The following is an 8,761-nucleotide window of genomic DNA, read 5'->3' as shown; positions in this document are numbered from 1 at the left end:
TTAGCAACAGTATGAAGATTTTCACTTTCTTACTCTTCAACCTTCCTTCTTCCAGCGATCCATTCACATTCTCTCTCATACTGCATTTATCTCTAGATAATTCGGAAAGTGTAATTGCTTTGTGCGTTTCATACTTCTTAACAACACTCATTCAAGATATACTTCAACACTGTCTACTCTTAGCTTATTCGATTAACACATGCGAAGAAATGAAATTGGATCTCAAATTTTTTCTGATCACAACTTTATTCAGCTTCCTGGAGGGATTCCGAGTTCTCTCACCCAACCCACGATGAGCTGCAAACTTCCTTTTTTATGTAAACTGAAATAATCCGTTAGCAGCACGTAGATTCTATCATATTTCCTCTCCTACAAACGCTGCATAAGTCTATTATTATTATTATTATTATTATTATTATTATTATTATTATTATTATTATTATTATTATTATTATTATTATTATTATTATTATTATTATTATTATATTGAACCAAGAGACATCCAGTCACTGCATCGGTTACCACAGAAAAGGTAAAGAGAAAATAATACCCGTCCTTCTCCCGTCGTAGTCCGACTCACCAACAGCCCAACAAAAACTACACTTATAAAAGCTAGCAGGATTAAAAATCCAGTAGTAAAGGATCTGAAAGGAGACCACGACAACACCCCAATATACTTGTCAGAATACCTTACTCCACACTATCAGAAAATATTCTACCAAGCAAGGAAAGTAAAAACAGAAAACAATTACCAGTTTATATGGATAAGAGACAGCAAAATATTCCTTAGAAAGACACAAGACTCAAAACCAATCGAAATAAAATCCGTAGATGACCTCAACAGGCTGTCACATTGAAAGGAATATTGACAATTCGTAAAGAAGGACCAGCACCCCAACCAACATGAATGCACCAATCAAGCAGACGTAATCACCCCGGAACATGATAATTGCCACATTCTGAAATCAATATCAGAATGGAAACAACTGACAATCCCGAAAAAAGGACTATCTATTCTCCACATCAACATCAGAAACATTCAAAAATACTGGCTGACCCTGCAAGCTTATCTGAAGGAAGATATAGACGAGATAGACATTTTAATACTGACTGAAGTATCTACGACAAACGAAGAGGCATCCTCCTACCAAATGCCACACTTCCAACAACACAAACACTGCAGACAAACAAAACGAGGCGGTGTTATAATAATATATACCAAACATAAACTAGAAGTAACAGAAATAAACTATAAATTAGAATACGCAGAAAACATATGCATCGAAATTAAAAACATCAAACAAGAAAACTCCCTGATATTAAACGCAATATACAGACCACCCAACTTAAGCACCACAAAATTCCTAGAAGAACTAAACAGATGGCTTTCAGCCACGAAAGTAGGCACCTCAAAATACTTGATAAGAATAGGAGACATTAATATAAACATTAGGAACATAAATAACAACCTAGAACAATACCTAGACCTATTATCGGCATATAACATACCCCATCCATACAGTCGTATACACGAGAAGAGATAGTCGGAAACACAACAACCTCAACCTGCATTGATCATATAAATATAAGGGCCACTCCAAACAGAGACACAGTAGTCGTCATAACATGCAAACTAGCAGACCATTATTTCACAGCATTGCAGTTACACACTGAACCAGAACCCATAAAAATCACTGAGACTACAAAACAGTATCATAGCATTGTAAACGAAGCAATAGTGAACGATGAAATCAGAAAAACAGACTGGATGCAGATAGCATCTTTAGACTCTGCTGAAGCTGTATATAATAATCTTAAACTCGCATTAAACAAAATATACAACAAAGCATTAACAAAAATAAAAATACGCCGCCAAACGAAACAAAATCCATGGATAACAGACAACATACTAACAGACATACAAAGAAAAGATGCCCTATGGAAACAACTTAAGAAGTCACCGAACAATATCGCTTTAAAAGCTGAATACAAAAGAAAACAGAATCTCCTAACAACCCAGATTCGAACGGCAAAAAGAAACTATTACAGCAAGAAATTAACAACAGCACAGAATGACATAAAGGAAACCTGGCACTGATTAATGAAATGCTGGACAATATACACAGAACCACTGCCACAGAAACAATAAAACATAGCTTTGCCTGCGACCCCAAATCCCTTAAACAGTTGGCAAACAAATTTAATCAGCACTTCGTGAACTCTGTCCAAAAGCTACAAGAAACAACCTTTCCTCACACACACGAACATTCTCCACTAGGTCCACGAGCAACCCAGTCGATGTGGTTCCCCACAGTAACAAAAGAAGAACTATCACTGGCAATTCCACAAATTAATCCTAACAAAGGACCAGGGATAGACGGAATCAGACCAAAAGACATCAAGAAACACTCAACCGACCTACTTCCAGTTATACAAAAACTGTTAAATAAAATCTTCGAAACGGGACACATACCTGAAACACTGAAGACTGCATTAATCACACCTATACACAAACAGGGAAAAAGAAACATAATAAGTAAAGTAGTAGGGGAGGCACTAGTGACCAGATCAAGATCAAGATAAGATAAGGAATCGTGACGTGTTTGGTTGATGACGTCATTGTGTGCATGGCTTCATGGGTGTGTAATGTTTGGAATTTCCGTGTGGACAAGTGTGTCACTGGCTTCTGTTGTTGTTGTGTTTTGGTTCGCGTATGGGATTATGGGTGATGGTAGAGATAAGGATTCGTGTTGTGATTGGTGGTGCACTAGTGACCAGATGAAGATCAAGATAAGATAAGGAATGGTGACGTGAATGTTTGTTGTTATGAGATGTAGATAAGTGACGTTATTTGTTCTTTGTAAATAAATGTCGTCATTTGTTATTTGTAAATAAGTGACGTTGTTGTTTGAATGGAAAGGATGATATTAGTGGATAAGAAATCGTGTCGTGATTGGTGGGACACTTCTGATGTGGGGGGGGGGGGGGGTGGGGGGGGGGGGGGGTGGGGGGGGGGGGGGGTGGGGGGGGGGGGGGGTGGGGGGGGGGGGGGGTGGGGGGGGGGGGGGGTGGGGGGGGGGGGGGGTGGGGGGGGGGGGGGGTGGGGGGGGGGGGGGGTGGGGGGGGGGGGGGGTGGGGGGGGGGGGGGGTGGGGGGGGGGGGGGGTGGGGGGGGGGGGGGGTGGGGGGGGGGGGGGGTGGGGGGGGGGGGGGGTGGGGGGGGGGGGGGGTGGGGGGGGGGGGGGGTGGGGGGGGGGGGGGGTGGGGGGGGGGGGGGGTGGGGGGGGGGGGGGGTGGGGGGGGGGGGGGGTGGGGGGGGGGGGGGGTGGGGGGGGGGGGGGGTGGGGGGGGGGGGGGGTGGGGGGGGGGGGGGGTGGGGGGGGGGGGGGGTGGGGGGGGGGGGGGGTGGGGGGGGGGGGGGGTGGGGGGGGGGGGGGGTGGGGGGGGGGGGGGGTGGGGGGGGGGGGGGGTGGGAAACCTCAGAGAGTCAGTGGCATACTCTGAAGAAAACATTGATTCATTTAGTCAGAGAGGAAGGTGGTGAAGTTGTTTGCAAATATAAAAACATCAAAACTCCATACTAGAGTCAAAAGTTAAAGTGGCAGCAATGTGAAAGAATAAAGTATATTCAAATTTGTTAGCATTGAGTTAGAATGCTCTGAGAGAATACAGAGAAAAATGCAAGAAAGCAAATTGTAAAGGTGTTTGGTTTGATAATTTGATTATTTATGGTTTCTCACAAACACAAGAGAAATAAGATTTAAATTTTTAGCTGCTAATATTCGTCGGTTTTATACTTAGCAACTTGAGAGTATAAATAGTTTTTACACTATTATTATGTAACACCCCAAGGAATCATTGAGGGAGGGCACTTTACAACTGTCTACACCATTAATCCAACTACACAGAACTGCTGCTACTACCATCGTCATCTACACAATGGCATATACTGCTCAACGCTAGCATTTATTTGTCTGTAAATTGCATGCATTCTCAAGGCCAATTTGCCTGCATGTAGGATTTGGGAAAAAAAAGAGTTTCCGTGAGAAAAAAAACCTGCTACCTCCATATAAGATCAGCTAACTCACCTTCAATTGAAAAAACCCATATACTGACAGCAACAAAAATTAGATAATAGTGGGAATGAGAACTTCTCTTTATTAGATAGAGAAGTTTACAAGTATTAAGTTGGTCTCAAAATGACTGCCATATTGATATAGTTGTGCTTGTTGACATTTAAGGAAAGTTTCATAGCTGCTGCTGATTTCCAAAAACAGCCTACCCAACTTATAACACTTTTCCATCTAATCATGTCTTCCAGTTCTGACTTGCCATAACAGGCAAATGTATTTATATTCTCTAAAGTAGACATCAGCAGATCTTCCTGTGTGTCCATATTAAGTTAGGTATGGGGCACTTGGATGTGATATCATTTTAGTAATGGCTAAAAATGTAGGATGGAAGTAGACGACTTCAGTGGTAAAAGTAGTATCATTGGAACAAATAGTTCTAGCCCTGTCTGTGTGAATGTTTTAGGATGTTTTACTCTACTGCTGGGATGGGTGATAGTGTGACTGTGTAAATATCTTTCAGTATGTGTGTTGGCTTTCTATAAATAGAAAAAGATATGCACCATTTGAAAGGTGTGTGACTAAAAAATAAATATCTTATTTATTTTCCAATTTATTTCTTTAGTTGTTGTGAATTAAACTACAAAAATCAAACATAAACAACTACCAACAGCTACACTTTTTTTATACATCTAATATATAAAAGCAGCTAATCAAAAGTCATGGGAAACTTTGGTAAGAATATAGAGCATATATACTATGTTTGATCTCAGTTATTGTATGGTAAGGATATTGGCAATACATGGGAAGTTTTGAAAAAATGCCTATATGATGCAGAATCAGAATGTGTCCCTAGAGTTTGATGAACAAATTGTGTGGGAGCAAAATGTATGTGCAGCCTTGTTAAGCAAGAGATCCATAAGATGATGATGATGTAGAAGGGATATCATGAAAATAAAGATGAGAGAAGTTATGAAATATATGAAATGCAGGTTGATTATTGTACAGAAAGCCAAATCTGAGAATGAAAAGAATTTGGCTTTTCAGACACTTAATCAGGTATAATCAGGAAGAAACACAGAAAGAATGGATGATTTGATCGATAATGAAAATGGTGAGATAAATGCGAGTAGCGAAATTGCCCTTTTGAATGGTGCGATACGCAGAGCTAAAAGACAACTGGAGCGTATGGAAAAATGTGTATTGAACGTACCGACAAATAACCGGCGGAAGTCTGTGACGGCAAATAATAGAATGTTCTGAAACGTCAATAAAATGAAGGAGCGAGTGCTGTATGGAGATTCGCTATTAAGAGGCGTAATAATTGAGAGTTTAACGAAGTCGTACCAGCCGGGTGCGAACATAAAGGACGTCAGCGAATCTATTCGACTGCAAAAACAGAGGGTGAAAGAGATGATAATCGTTGCAGGAACGAATGATTTGAAAGAGGACAAAATGGAAATGATAGAGGATGTGAGGGAGTTGTTTGAGGTAGCAAAAGAGAAGAGTGAGAGAGTTAGGATGGTGAGTATCTTACCGCGGTATGACAGCCAAGTGTTTAGAAGGAGGGCCATAATTGCCAATGACTTTATGCGTGGGTTATGCATGGAGAGTGGTGTGGAATTTGTGGATGTGTGGAACGAGTTCGATGGGCGAAAGGACTTATATAAGATGGATGGGTTACATTGGAATGGAGTTGGTGTACGGAGACTTCAAAGAGTGTTGATGAATGATGTGGAAGTGGATGTACAGACTCAGGGAAACTAGATTTATTAAGAGGGGGGGTAGATATGCAGACTTTAGGGGGGCAGTTAAGTGTATGAATGAGTATATTATGCCCAAGCGAGTACGACAGACAACAAATCAGAATGGGATAGTTAGTATAAGGCATCAAAGTAGGGATGGGACAAATGGGCTTCTGCGATTCATGTACACTAATGCCAGGAGTATTAGGAACAAGAAGGAAGAGTTTTTGGCCATGGTTGGCACTTCCAGGCCACAGGTTGTCGGTATTGGTGAAACATGGCTGACAGAAAATGATAAAGCTAGTGGGATTGAATGCGACGGGTATAGCGTGTTCAGGAGTGACAGGGTGAATAGAAAGGGGGGAGGAGTGTTATTGATGATAGCTGATGAGCTTCAGCCAAGGAGTATAGAAGTTGCACTGCAGGATGGGGAAAAAAGCACATTTGAGGCTGTTTGGTGTGAGATAGAATCTAGCAGAACAAAATATACAATTGGGTGCTGCTATAGACCGGGTGATGGAGTGGACGGTGGGGATAGTATGCATAAGCAAATAGAAGAAATGAGTGGAAGGAGGGTAATTATTATGGGTGATTTCAATTATGGTAACATTGACTGGAAAGAGGAGAGGGCACATGGGAGGAAGGAATTGGATTTTATGCGGTTATTAAGGGACAACTATCTACGGCAACATGTATTGGAAAATACCAGGGGGCAGAGAGTGCTGGACCTAGTAATTGCAACTGAGAATGTGGCTGTAACGAACATGACCATGTTGCCACCAATTGGTGAGAGTGACCATAAGGTCATGACTTGGGGGGTGGCTAAAGGAGTCGAATTTACAATTAAGACAGGTTCATGTGGAATTACCGGGCTGGTAAGTATGACAAGCTTAGGTGTGTGCTTGGCTCAATGCCATGGCATGTAAAACTGCAAGGGCTGGATGTTGATAGTGCATGGGAGGTGGTTAAGAACTGCTTGCAGGAGGCAATGGTTGACTGTATACCAAGAGTCCGAATAATAAATCAAGTAGGGGTTAAATGGATGAATAACACTATTAAGCTTGAGCTGCAAAAAAAGAAACAATTGTGGAGGGAATTTAAGGAGAAGGGTGACCATCAGGCGCAGGAACAGTATAAAGCTCAGGCCAGGATGGTAACAAGGGTGGTAAGAAGAGCAAAAGCAGATTACGAAAGGAAATTGGCCACGCAGGCTAAAGAGAATCCCAAACAGTTTTTTCAATATGTTGCAAGTAAAAGGAAAAATGCTCGTGGTAGAATGATCTTAAAAAATGCTGAGGGTAGGGAAGTAACCGAATCAGTCGATATTGTGGAATTACTGAGCGAGCACTTTGCAAGAGTATATCATCCAGGTGGTGACTTTGCAGGAATGGAAGAACCAACAGCTTATACTGGAATTGTGATGAATGAAGTAGTGGTAACTAGTCTATTACAGAACCTCAATGTCAATACATCTGTGGGATTGGATGGTATACCAGCTCGTGTCATACGTGAAGCGGCCAAAGAATTGTCAGTGCCCTTGACCATTTTGTTTAATTTGAGCCTCAGGACTGGGTCAGTCCCAAGGGGATGAAAAGAGGGGAAAATAGTTCCACTGCACAAAGGTGGTTCCAAGGCTGCTGTTGAAAATTACCGGCCAATCAGCATAACAGGAATCATTATCAAAGTCTTAGAGAAAATAGTCAAGAGGAAAATACAAGATTGGATAGAAGAAAATGGGATACTGTATCGCAGACAGCATGGTTTTGTGAAGGGTAGGTCATGCCTCAGTAACTTGCTCACGTATTATAACACAGTGATGGCTGAACTGGATAAGGGTAATGGGTTTACAGTGATTCTACTGGACCTTGCTAAGGCCTTTGACAGGATACCACATGGAATTCTAATCAGTAAATTGCAGCATATGGGAATGGACATAGGGTTGGTGAGATGGATAGGAGGGTGGTTGACGGAGAGATATCAGAGAGTGGTGTACTCAGGAGTAGAGTACACAAGACGGCCTGTGACTAGTGGTGTACCACAAGGATCTGTTCTTGGACCACTGCTGTTTAATTTGTTCATAAATGATATAGGAAAGGATCTGAGAGGAACAGTTCATTTGTTTGCGGATGATGCGAAGTTGGGTAGGGCAATAGTGAATGCAGATGATGTCAAAATTTTGCAGGATGATTTGGATAGATTGGAAGTCTGGGCTAAGGAGAATGGATGTCAATTTAATGTGGCAAAATGTAAGGTTATGCATTTTGGGGTGAAAAGATTGGCGGCAGTTTACTGCATTGGTGGAACTGTGCTCCAGGAAATTGATGAGGCACGAGATTTAGGAGTGTTGGTGGATAAGTCAAATCACTTGGTTGCTGAAGAATACGTTGACAAGCAGGTTATTGTTCCTCTGTATCGAGGTTTATAAGAGATCCCATCTCGACTACTGTGATCAGATTTGGTCACCTAGGTTTCTTCTTGATGGGGAGGAGGTGGAGAGGATCCAGAGGCGAGTGACCAAGATGATAGCAGGTCTGTGGAATGAACCGTATGAGAACAGGTTGAGGATTTGTGGGTTGCAAAAATTGGTTGATAGGCGGAGGAGGGGAGATATGATTGAGACATTCAAATTACTGAAGGGTTTCTATAAAATTAATTCAGAAGATATCTTTGAGAACAGGGCTGGTTGTGGGAGGACTAGGGGACATCCATGGAAACTGGGCAAAAGTGTGGTTAGTAAAGGTGTTAGAGCTGGGTTCTTTACTTTTAGAGTAGTGAATGAGTGGAATGCGCTCCCTGAGTCTGTGGTGGATGCTGTGACAGTGAATGAGTTTAAGGCGAGGTATGATAGATACTGTAAGAATGTCGAATAGTTGTGATGAATAGGATTTGGGGCCTCCCTCGATGAGTCTAATGACTCCCTGGAGTTGCCCGTAATAATAGTAATAAT

Source organism: Typopeltis vanoorti, chromosome 23 (genome assembly GCF_054136105.1).
Source record: "Typopeltis vanoorti isolate ZY-2024b chromosome 23, IOZ_Tvanoo_1.0, whole genome shotgun sequence".
Lineage (NCBI taxonomy): Eukaryota > Metazoa > Arthropoda > Arachnida > Uropygi > Thelyphonidae > Typopeltis > Typopeltis vanoorti.
The sequence above is the reverse complement of the archived record's forward strand: the minus strand, read 5'-3'. Positions refer to the sequence as shown.